This window comes from Myxine glutinosa, chromosome 11 (genome assembly GCF_964187855.1).
Source record: "Myxine glutinosa chromosome 11, kmMyxGlut1.1, whole genome shotgun sequence".
Classification (NCBI taxonomy): domain Eukaryota; kingdom Metazoa; phylum Chordata; class Myxini; order Myxiniformes; family Myxinidae; genus Myxine; species Myxine glutinosa.
In genome coordinates this window covers 25,133,236-25,146,334 of record NC_136271.1, presented here as the reverse complement: position 1 = coordinate 25,146,334, position 13,099 = coordinate 25,133,236, and the positions used below count along the sequence as shown (strand labels likewise).

General features: G+C 44.1%; 1 protein-coding gene across 5 annotated transcripts in view; it reads right to left on the bottom strand.

The window, feature by feature from the left end:
- The window catches only part of METTL17 (methyltransferase like 17), a 131,057-nt gene that overhangs the window by 71,067 nt on the left and 46,891 nt on the right, over nt 1-13,099 (bottom strand). The gene's annotated exons all lie outside the window — the stretch shown is intronic.

The following is a 13,099-nucleotide window of genomic DNA, read 5'->3' as shown; positions in this document are numbered from 1 at the left end:
GGTAATAATTGCACTGTGTCTCTAATTCTTCTGTATATTATTTTCTTATCTTTCCTTCTTCCTTGGTTACTTTGAGCGTGTATATAGTAGGAATAAATTTAGTAGTATTTCCAACCTTTTTTTCGTCTTCTTCTTCTTCTTCACATCCGTGTCGCTTTTGTCTTTTCCATATTGAATATCTGTGGCGCGATCCGGCCAACGTTCGGGAATCGGGGTAACTGTTAGGGCCGCGGGGCCTCCGCTCGGCAAAACCAACATCTTATCCGTGGTCCGTAACAATATATATATATATATATATATATATATATATATATATATATATATATATATATATATATATATATATATATATATATATATATATATATATATATATATATATATATATATATATATATATATATATATATATACATATATATATATATATATATATATATTATATACACATACATACATACACACACACACACACATACATACATACATACATACATACATACATATATATACACACACAGTAATCCCTCGCTATATCGCGCTTCACTTTTCGCAGCTCCGGTACATCGCGGGTTTTTCTCGCTAGTATATGTAAAATTATATATCGGATTTTTCATTATATCGCGGGATTCTGCAGCCTATAGGTATTTTTATTTTTTTAGATTTTAATTATTTTTGCAGTAAAATAAGCATTTTCTAGCCTAAAAAATTAATAATAATATAAATAAAAATATAACACATTAATTAAAACCTATATTAAAAGAATATTACAGTAAATCGAAATAAAATACGCATTATAAATGAGTAGACAAAGAATCGCGCATTTTGAAAGTCCCGTATTCTGGGGGTAATTAACTTGTCCATGATTCTGGGGGTAATTAACCCATCCGTAAGGAGGGTTCTTGGACGGTTCTTCGCTACTTTAAGTAATTTGCAAGGTTGATGCCAAACTGTGTCCTGCAGTTTAATGATCAATATGGTTTTAAGAGTCATCATACTTTGGGTAACCTCTAATTTACAATAACTTATGTTTACAACTTGGAGACACATGATCATGATGACGATTTCGATGATGTTGTCTAAAGCTGCAATTAAATTAAGTCGCTGAGTAACATGAATGACTGAGGTTGTGGAGGATGGGATTTTTCGGTCATTACCTTTTGATACAGATGAGATATCTGCTTCATCACTGCATCAGATCAGGAATAACCACCCTCACCTCCTCTCCACCCCCCACTGCTTCCTACAAATTAACCATCAGGAAGCTGCTGCATATGCAAGAGGAAGCTAATGCATTTCTTATTAATTTTCAAAATTAATCATCATCTCTATTTTGAATAGCTCATGAAGACTTCTTTATGCTTAGGCCTCAGGTTTGATTAAAGGCACTTTTGTCAATTATTGCCTTTTGCTTTCAAAAACACAATTTGCATCAATGTAAATACTTTGTTGTACTGTACTTGTGTAGTTCCATGATCATATGTGTATGTTTGTTTGTTAATTAATTGCAATTATAAAAGAACTTGCATCAATGTACTGTACAGCTATATATACACGTACAAATATTTTTCTAATACGTAAGGACTAAGGATGGGTCTCAAAAGTGTGTTTAAGAGTGTAGAAAGGGTTCATAAGAGCGTGGGAAAGGTTTATAAGAGTATGGGGAGGGTTTTTAAAGGCTTAAAATATATTAAAATAATACAATTAATATATGGTTTCTACTTCGCGGATTTTCACCTATCGCGGGGGGTTCTGGAACGTAACCCCCGCGATAAACGAGGGATGACTGTATATATATATATATATATATATACATACATATATATATACAGCAATACCCCGTTTTACGCCATTTTGACCTAAGTCAAATCCGACTTTACGCCACTCTTCTAGAGTAAATTTCAGTTCAGCGAACGTCATTATGTGCGACTTTACGTCACTGCATCTGGCCATCCCACTAACCTCGGTGATTTCGACCCCAATGTGAAGGTGGTGTACTTGCCACCCAACACCACATCGCTCATCCAGCCTATGGACCAGGGTGTGATAGCACTTTTTAAGCGCTACTATCTCCGCCGCACTCTTCGTCAGGCTGCCGATGCAACGTCGGAGGAGGTAGGCATCAACATCCAGCAGTTTTGGAAAAACTATAACATCTACCAGGCAGTGCTTAACATCAATGCTGCGTGGTTGGAGGTTACGCAGTCGGCGATGAATGGGGTGTGGAAGCGTTTGTGCCCCCACCTTGTTAATGATTTCACGGGGTTTGATGCGCCAGTCAAGGCTGTGTCTAAAAACTTGGTTTCCCTCAGCGCTGACCTGGAGATGGAGTTGGAGGAGGAGGATTTCGACGGTTTGATCGAGGCAGACAAGCAGCCTTTAACTAATGAGGACTTAATGGCATTGAAGGAAGAGCGCCATGAAGAGGATGAGCTTCCAGAACCAGAGCCAAGGAAATTCATCGTAGCCGAAATGCAGAAAGGTTTTTATCACCTCTCCAAGTGTCTTGCAATATTTGAGGCACAAGACCAAAACGCCGAGCGTTTCGCAAAAGTGATGAATGGCACCAGCGACCTTTTTCTCCCGTATAGGACCATCTTAACTGAGAAGGAGAAGCGCACAATTCAAGGGACTTTGGATCAGTTCCTATTTCATGTCGAGAAACGCAAGGCCTCTACTAGTTTTGATGAGTCGCCGAAGAAGCCCCGCATATAGTGTTCATTACTCTTTTAAAAATATGACCAAAACGTGTTTTTAGTGTTCTTTAAGGATTAGCGATAGTTATATACTTTCGCGAGTTATTTACTCAAGTTTTACGGTGTTTGTCTTCATTTTAAGGCATTTTTCAGGCATTACGCCCGGTTTACATCAAAAACTGAGTTATGTCACGGCTTATGGAACCAATTAATGACGTAGCCCGGGGTATTGATGTATACATCGGGTTATATATATATATATATATATATATATATATATATATATATATATATACAGTGGAACCTTGACTTAGGAGTTTAATTCGTTCTGTGACCGAGCTCGTAACTCAATTTGCTCGTTTCTCAAATCAAATTTCCCCATTAAAATGCATTGAAATGCTATTAATCCGTTCCAGCCTGCCAAAACCCACACCAATTTTTTTTTAAATATGCAGTATATATAAAAATATCTCGCGCTTTATATTTCACCTGTATGCAGCATACAAGTTGGCAGGATGGCCTGGACTGGAGGTACGCACACTTGACTATAAACTGTCCAGCCTGGGTTTGAATCCCGACCCAGCTATAACCTGTCATGTCGGTGTTTCACAGGCAGGGTGATTCATCAATGTGTGTACCGCTAAACTGGGCGCCCCGTTTGCGTCCCATTAGTTGTTGGATGTTAAAGATCTCACCGTGTCTTCCACAAAGAGAAGGCGAGCTATCGCCGGCACTCTGAACAAGTTGTGGCCTGGCATGCTCTTCTCCTCTGCCGTTATATACGTCCTCCTCGGCATCTTTTTCCAGAAGAGCCCTGTCTTGTCACAGTTGAAGATTTGCTGGGGGATGTATCGTTCGGCTTCTATCAGTTCGGCAAAAGTTATAATAAAATCTTCAGCTGCCTTCACATCTGCCTCACCAAGTCGACAACACGCACACCTCGCTCATGTTTTTCGACGATTGCGTGTTTTATATCCAAGCACATCATCCTCTTCTTCTTCTCAGTACTGCCCTTGGCACTCAATTACTTAGGACCCATGGTTAAAACTAAGAAATTTTCCAAAATAACCAACATGCGAAAACAAAACAGCAGCGATATACGGCAGATATGCTTGCACGGCAAGATAACCACGTGACCGGAACCCACCTGGTGGCGGCTGGCGTAAGCTCCAAAATAACCAACATGCGAAAACAAAACAGCAGCGATATACGGCAGATATGCTTGCACGGCAAGATAACCACGTGACCGGAACCCACCTGGTGGCGGCTGGCGTAAGCTCCAAAATAACCAAAATGCGAAAACAAAACAGCAGCGATATACGGCAGATATGCTTGCACGGCAAGATAACCACGTGACCGGAACCCACCTGGTGGCGGGTGGCGTAAGCTCGTAACTCAAATCTCGGCTCGCATCTCAAAGCAATAAACCGCCCGAGCGACGGCTCGTATCTCGGAAAACTCGTAAGTTGGTGCACTCGTAAGTCAAGGTTCCACTGTATATATATATATATATATATATACAGTGGAACCTTGACTTACGAGTGCCCCAACTTACGAGTTTTTCGAGATACGAGCCGTCGCTCGGGCGGTTTATTGCTTTGAGATGCGAGCCGAGATCCGAGTTACGAGCTTTCGCCACCCGGTCACGTGGTTATCTTGCCGTGCAAGTACAGTATCTCTGACGTATAGCGCTGCATTTTTCTTTTCGCATGTTGGTTATTTTGAGTTTACGCCGCCAGGTGGGTTCTGGTCACGTGGTTATCTTGCCGTGCAAGTACAGTATCTCTGTCGTATAGCGCTGCATTTTTGTTTTCGCATGTTGGTTATTTTGAGTTTACGCCGCCAGGTGGGTTCCGGTCACGTGGTTATCTTGCCGTGCAAGTACAGTATCTCTGCCGTCAACTTGTTCAGAGTGCCGGCGATAGCTCGCCTTCTCTTTGTGGAAAACACGGTACTGAGAAGAAGAAGAAGAGGATGATGTGCTTGGATATAAAACACGCAATCGTCGAAAAACATGAGCGAGGTGTCGAGGAGGACGTATATAACGGCAGAGGAGAAGAGCATGCCAGGCCACAACTTGTGGATATAAAACACGCAATCGTCGAAAAACATGAGCGAGGTGTCGAGGAGGACGTATATAACGGCAGAGGAGAAGAGCATGCCAGGCCACAACTTGTTCAGAGTGCCGGCGATAGCTCGCCTTCTCTTTGTGGAAAACACGGTGAGATCCTTAACATCCAACAACTAATGGGACGCAAACGGGGCGCCCAGTTTAGCGGTACACACATTGATGAATCACCCTGCTTGTGATTCACCCATGACAGGTTATAGCTGGGTCGGGATTCAAACCCAGGCTGGACAGTTTAGACTTTAGAGTCAAGTGTGCGTACCTCCAGTCCAGGCCATCCTGCCAACTTGTATGCTGCATACAGGTGAAATATAAAGCGCGAGATATTTTTATATATACTGTATATTTAAAAAAAAATTGGTGTGGTTTTTGGCGGGCTGGAACGGATTAATAGCATTTCAATGGGGAAATTTGATTTGAGATACGAGCAATTTGAGTTACGAGCTCGGTCACAGAACGAATTAAACTCGTAAGTCAAGGTTCCACTGTATATATATATATATATATATATGTATATATATATATATATATATATATATATATATATATATATATATATATATATATATATATATATATATATTAGGGTGCATCAAACGCCCCTATGTCAAGAAAACAATCTGTCCCCAATTTTATTTTGTTCCAGTCATAAAATAAAGTTCCTATGCAAAATTTGGTAAGGTTTTGATATCATCTTCTGGGTCCACCTCAGCAAATTAGATTTTGAGTCGGTAGTATCAGAGTCAGAAATTTGACACGCAGCTGTTTTGAGGCCCATAAATAAAAATGAAAGGATTGACCGATTGCTACATACAATAGCTCTTTGGAAAGGTATTATTGTGCTCTGTAGCAATATATCATCATCATAGGGATAGGGATATAATTCACTTATACACAAATAGTCAAAATCATGATTTTATTGGTATAATCATATGTATTATAGATACCAGAATGATATAATTTTTATTACAGTAGAATCATATATACACAATCTTAGCATTTATCATCTTAATACGAGTACATCTGACTATGGATGAACATGAAAATAGAAACAAAACAAAGATACTGTAGTTTTCATGGATATTTCTGACAGTTTAGTCTTGAGCTGCTCGCTTTCGAAGATTCGGTTTCTCCTTGCGATTGTGCTCAACAACTTGTAGCACATTTTGGTAGTGGTCTTCACTTCTGGCTGCTGAAAGGAAGTCAGAGCTAAGCTTAACTCCCCTTTCTGCAGAGTCATTCACCACATTCAAGGCTTCAACATTAGTCCATGATGTCTGGTAGGCTGCAGAGTTAGTCCATTCTTGAACATCGGTAACTAGAAATGCCCAGTCAAGCTTCAGATGATGAAATAGGTACCATGAATCTGGTCCAACAAAATCAGCCAGAGTGGTCTTCTCAGTCAAGTCATCAGGAAATCTGGGCTTTCCAAACCCAGTACCAAACCGTCCTTGTGGGTTGGTTACTGGAAAATCTGGCTGAACCTCCAGAAGTCTATCTGCCAGAGCACGGTGATGGTCATGAGGAACAACTGAGCTGAAGAGGGCAAGTGGAACCATCTCTTCTGTGAGGTACCAGAGATGCCGTTTGAAGGCTTTCAGGGCACTTCTTGAGATTCCAGCATTGACAGCTTCATACTGTTTCAGTTTGGAGATGAGCTGCAGGTCATTCCATGGGGCATCGGTGACAGAGGTACATGTCATCCACCAGGAGCTGTATACTAGAGTGACAAACGTGACAAATTCTCTGATCTTTGGCACTTGTTTTTCTGTGGTAATTGTACCTGCTGGAAGATCAGCGATTTGTTTTTCGAAGAGACATAATTTGATTGAGTAGAGGAGCTTCGCCATCCATCTGGCTTTATGCAGCGCACCAGGACGCTTGAAGGTTATTTGATGTTCAGCTACTTCACCATCAAGGAATACAGTACACAGATCAACAAATTCCAAATAATCATCACGTCTTAGAGATTGCTCGGTGTGACAGAGTCTGAGAACATTATTTTGCCAGTCACTTGTCAAACTTGGTGCTGCTTCATTTAGTTGAGATGGATCAAATCGTGAAAGTGGTTCATTGAATGTGTGTGGAAACATTTCAAAGTTCTTGCGAAACCTTGAGAAGAGGAAGATATCTGGTGACTTAGATGCTTCAACTTTAAGATCAGTAAAAATGTGCGTAAGAATGACTTCACCAATGTGGTGTCTGCAGCCTGACCACAGAAGAGCTTTGTTAAGCCGTTGTTGAATTGTTACACAAGCTGCACTGATGTGGCCGGTGTGAGATGCAGTTGTGTCAAATGTCAAGTTGACAACATTCTCTTGGCAGTTCCATGATTCAAGTAGGTTATTAGTCAGCTGAGCAATTATATCTCCAGATTTACGGTCTGTTCCAGGCTTGTAGGATGGAACACCCAGCAGCTTCATATCAGTTTGAGAACCCAAAAGCACAGCCAGGCGTTCTTCAAAAGTGTTTTGGTTAGTTAAGCATGGAAGCAGCTTTGAGTCCCAGTGCAACGTAGCAAGCTTCGGAGGTATCCATTTGTCCTTACAGGTAGTAGCAATATGCTGTCCAATTTTGTGTCTTGATTTATCTGCTGTAGCATATGATGTTGACACCTTCGCTACATCCCCTCCTGTTTCTTCAATAAGAGCTTCTGTGAAAGCAGCCTGTTGGGTTGGTGTCATCTTCATCCTTGTTGCCAGTGAAACAAGACTGGGCCTCTTCAGGATGTCATGTGGAATGAAAACTGATGTGCCAGGTCTAACTAAACGATGATGACTTCTTGAGGTTGTTGGTGTGCTTGTTGAAGGTCCAAGAGTTACTTCTTCATCACTGTCACTAATATTATACACAGTGGTTGTAGTATTTATGTTGAACTCCAGCTCCATACTTGCTCGCCTCTCTGATTCTTTTTCCTCGCGGTTCACTTTACGCTGCATCTTATCTGCCAACAGTTTATCTTGGCAGCCAAATGTTGCACAGCGATCTGTCTTCATAGATTCCAGGAATGCTAAGTCTTCAGGATTCTTGATGTGAGAACTAGCATCATTGGGCCACAAGGGAAATGTCTCCATAAATTTCATCTCCATTTGATTCACCTTTGTGATGCTTGCTGGAGTTGTTCTTCGGTTGATAGGGATTGATCTAAGCTTGGAATTATCATCTGCAAGTTTGATAATTTTCTCAATAGCCTTGCGTTCAGAGATGATAGGAATATTAGCCTTGCCATAAAATGGTGTCACTTTCTGCAGTACAAGCTTTGCTGATTCCCACTGAGAGCGTCGTTCAAGTTTGCCATCTTCCGTGTGCCACATGAAACAATGTAGTACTTGTAAACAAGTTGGAAGTCTGGTGCCATTGATCTGGGAATCTTGTTCAGTTATGGCACTTCCAAGACCAAACACCTTGGTGGACTCTCTTGTTGCAACAGATGCTTTCTTTACTGTGCCATCCATTGTTTTATCTGAAAGAAAAAGGTAGTATTAGTAACAATAATGTCATTTCATAATTATGTACAACAAATAAATCAATTATCCAATTTTATTAGAGTATAGCCTAAAAATTGTTTTAATCATCTTGTCTAGTTAAAAGATCTCTGTAAAGACAAGATGACTACAACATTCAGGATATTCTTTAATTTATATATTATATTTTAAAAATACTCTTCATTTAGCTTTATATCCATATTTTGAAAAAAATCATTATTTTGACTCTTTGTATATAAATGAATTGTATCCCTATCCCTATGATGATGATATATTGCTACAGAGCACAATAATACCTTTACAAAGAGTTATTATATGTAGCAATCAGTCAATCCTTTCATTTTTATTTATGGGCCTCAAAACAGCTGCGTGTCAAATTTCCAACTCTGATACCACCGACTCAAACTATGAAATGGTGAGGTGGACCCAGAAGATGATGTCCAAACCTTACCAAATTTTGCATAGCAACTTTATTTTATGATTGGAACAAAATAAAATTTGGGACAGATCAATTCAACATCTTTTTAAAAATAGTTGGGCGTTTGATGCACCCTAATATATATATATATATTGTAGCGGCTACCGCTGGGTTTTCACAATCGCCTTGCACCTATCAAGGACGCGGAGCGATCACCATGCCGGGCTCGTCCAGGACGACCGGGTAGGCCCGCGCTCAACTTGCCAGGCCTCGGTCGGGACGCCCGGGCATGCCCGGGCAGGCTCGCCCTCAACTTGCCAGGCCGCAGCCAGGACGCTGGGCCACGCCCCCTCTCGCCTTTCCTAGGCAAACGCTCCGGGATAATATGTATATATATTGCTGCCCGATAAACGGGCTTTTCAGAGTGCCTGAGTGTTTGGTTTGATTAAAGCAACTCGGATGAATTCCAGCTTTTTGTCGCGTCCATTCTTCCGATCGACGTGGGAGCCCCAGCTCCTTCATTGGTGACCTACCGACATGGACACGGCAGTCGTCCTTAAACTGCCTACCTTCTGGGAGGCTCACGCGGCGGCGGTTTGGTTCGCACAGGCGGATTCCCTGTTCGCCCTGCGAGGCATCACGGCCGACGACACCCGCTTCCACCATGTGGTAGCAGCGCTCGGTTCGGCCACCGCGGCCCGCGCCCTGAGCCTCCTCGAGAGCCCGCCAGCCGCTGACAAATACGGCGCGATTAAGAAGCTTCTCCTCGACGCTTTCGCCCTCCCATCGGCGGAACGCGCACGGCGCCTGCTCGACCTGCCCTCGCTCGGCGACACGCGCCCTTCCGAGCGAATGGACTACATGCTTTCACTGCTCGGCGAGCACTCTCCGGCATTCCTGTTCCGGGAGCTGTTCCTCCGTCAGCTGCCTAACCCGGTACGCCTCCCCCTGGCAAGCACGACGATCACAGATCCCCGGGCCCTTGCCAGAGAAGCCGACAAGATCTCCGCCGCAGGACAGCGCATCGCAGCGGCGACATGGGACCCACCGCCGTCCGACGCAACACCCATGGCGCCCGAGCACCCGGCACGGTCGACGACCGAACTGCCGACGCAATTGGCGGCCGCTACACCGAGCCGACCACCTCCAGTCCACCGACACACCCAGGCCCCGCTGGCACCTTTCACCGTGCCCGAACGACGTTTCGACCACGTCAACGTGGATCTGGTGGGCCCCCTCCCCCCGTCACGGGGGTTCACACACCTGCTCACCATGGTGGACAGGACCACCAGGTGGCCGGAGGCCGTTCCCCTCGTCTCCACCACCACCGCCGACGTGGCGCAGGCTTTCATCGCCACCTGGGTCGCCCGCTTCGGCGCACCGGCGGACATCTCGTCAGACCGTGGACCACAGTTCACCTCCGAGCTGTGGGGCGCGGTCGCCCGCAACCTGGGGGTCAAGCTCCACCGTACTATGGCCTACCACCCCCAAGCAAACGGGTTGTGCGAGCGATTCCACCGCTCCATGAAGGCCGCGCTCATGGCCGGCCTTCAAGACGGCGGTTGGGCCGACCGGCTGCCGTGGGTCCTTTTGGGCCTCCGCACGGCCCCCAAGGAGGACCTCCAGGCATCCACCGCTGAGCTTGTCTATGGCCAGGCGCTACGCGTCCCGGGCGAATTCGTGCCCGACGCTACCAGTCCCTGGTCTGCAGCTCAACAGCGCTCGGACCTCCAGGAGGCCGCCCGACGGTTTGCCCCCGTGCCAACATCCCACCACGGTGACCCCCAGTCCTACGTCCCCCCCAGCACTTCGCACAGCGGAGTATGTTTTTGTGCGTCACGACGCACATCGGGGGCCACTCCGGCCGCCGTACGACGGGCCCTTCCGGGTGCTGCGACGGGACGACAAGTCGTTCGTCATCGACATCGGCGGCAGGTCGGACCGGATTGCGGTGGACCGCCTCAAGCCGGCGCACGTGGACGTCGACCACCCACCACGGGTGGCCCTTCCGCCGCGGCGAGGCCGCCCCCCGTCCACGGTGCCCCCCACTCGACCGCCCACCACCACACCGGACCCCCTCCCACGACCCGCCAGGGGTCGCTTCGGCCGGGTCATCAGGACCCCCCTCAAATTGACCCTGCCGGTGCAAGTCGATTCTGAGGGGACGTGTGTAGCGGCTACCGCTGGGTTTTCACAATCGCCTTGCACCTATCAAGGACGCGGAGCGATCACCATGCCGGGCTCGTCCAGGACGCCCGGGCAGGCTCGCCCTCAACTTGCCAGGCCGCAGCCAGGACGCTGGGCCACGCCCCCTCTCGCCTTTCCTGGGCAAACGCTCCGGGATAATATGTATATATATTGCTGCCCGATAAACGGGCTTTTCAGAGTGCCTGAGTGTTTGGTTTGATTAAAGCAACTCGGATGAATTCCAGCTTTTTGTCGCGTCCATTCTTCCGATCGACGTGGGAGCCCCAGCTCCTTCCAAAAAAAAAAAAATATATACATATATATATATATATATATATATATATATATATATATATATATACACACACACACACACACACACACACACACACACACACACACACACACACACACACACACACACACACACACACACACACACACACACACACACACACAGTCACGTGAAAGAGAAAGTACACCCCAAGTAAGGTTTTGACTTTTTCAACATATTTCAACCTACAGCTATTTGATCTTCATTTCAACAATATTGAAAGATAAAGGTGATATAATATAACAAATATCATGAAACATTTACATTTTATAGTCCATTGTATAATTTAAATAAACATAAATGCAAATTTCACATGTGGAAAAAGTAAGTACACCCCTACATTTATCACTACTTCAAATACCTAAAATTAGAATCAGGTGCACCAGCTTCGGTGCAAATGATGAGAACATCGTTAGAGAGGATCTTGGAGGAACCTGTCTTATTTAAACCTCAGATATTTAGTTTGGTTTGCTCTTTGTTGTTGAAGTGTGCGGAGTCACCATGCCTAGATCAAAAGAGCTCTCTGAGGCCTTCCGAAAGAAGGTTAATGATGCCTACGAGTCTGGGAAGGGATTTAAAAAGATCTCCAAACAATTTGAAATCAATCATTCGACTGTCCGGAAGATCATCTACAAGTGGAGAAGATTCCAAACAACGACCAACTTGTTCAGGCCAGGCCGCCCCTGCAAGTTCAGCCCGAGAGCAGACCGCAAGATGCTGAAAGAAGTCTCTAAGAACCCCAGAATGTCATCACGGGACCTACAGGTAGCTCTTGCCACTGTTGATGTCAAATGCACAAGTCTACCATTATAGTCAGGTTCACTATGTTTTTTCGTTTAAAATTTTGGTAGATAAGCAAAACTATACATTTTTGGAATATTCAGAGCATGAGCAATCCAAAAATTAATGTTTACATTTGCGTAGACACCTTTGCGAAAATGACACTCAGGACAGTGATGAAGATCTGTAAAAGCATATTCCTGAACGGTATGGACCTCGTAGATCCTGTGTATAGGTCTTATAGTTCAATCTGATACTACCTATAACTTCCTATAACAACCTATAACTTCAAAGGACTTGCAATATCATGTATTATGTAATACAGTTATATCACAAATATAAAGACAATGGTTTTGAATTACCTTTGTTTGTTGCTTTTCTATAATCCTGAGCACTATTTTGAGGCCTTTATTGGATTCCTTGACCCAGAAAACATAGGATTAGCATATTTAATTAAGTCTCTAGGTTGACTAGAAGCCGAGATCGCGCAAAATATGTATTTTATGGTGGCCATTTTCAAAATCCAAAATGGCGGCCATGCAGGTGTCTGTGCAAATGCCAACATTGATTTTCAGATTCTCCATGCTCTTAAGATTCCAAAAATGTACAGGTTTGCGAATCCCAAAATTTTGAAAGAAATTATATTTGTTAACATAGTGAACCTGACTATCTTCATCACTGTCCTGAGTGTCATTTTCGCAAAGGTGTCTACGCAAATGTAAACATTAATTTTTGGATTCCTCATGCTCTGAATATTCCAAAAATGTATAGTTTTGCTAATCTACCAAAATTTTGAACGAAATTATATTTGTTAACATAGTGAACCTGACTATTAGAAAGAGGCTGCACAAATTTGATCGACATGGGAGGTGTGCCAGGAGGAAACCTTTGCTGTCCAGAAAGAACATCAGGGCAAGACTAAAGTTTGCCAATGAACACCTAGGCAAAGACCAGCACTTCTGGAGCAATGTGCTCTGGACAGATGAGTCAACGGTAGAGCTATTTGGCCACAGTACCAGAAGATATGTTTGGCGAAAACCAAAGACAGCATTTTACCACAAGAACCTGAAA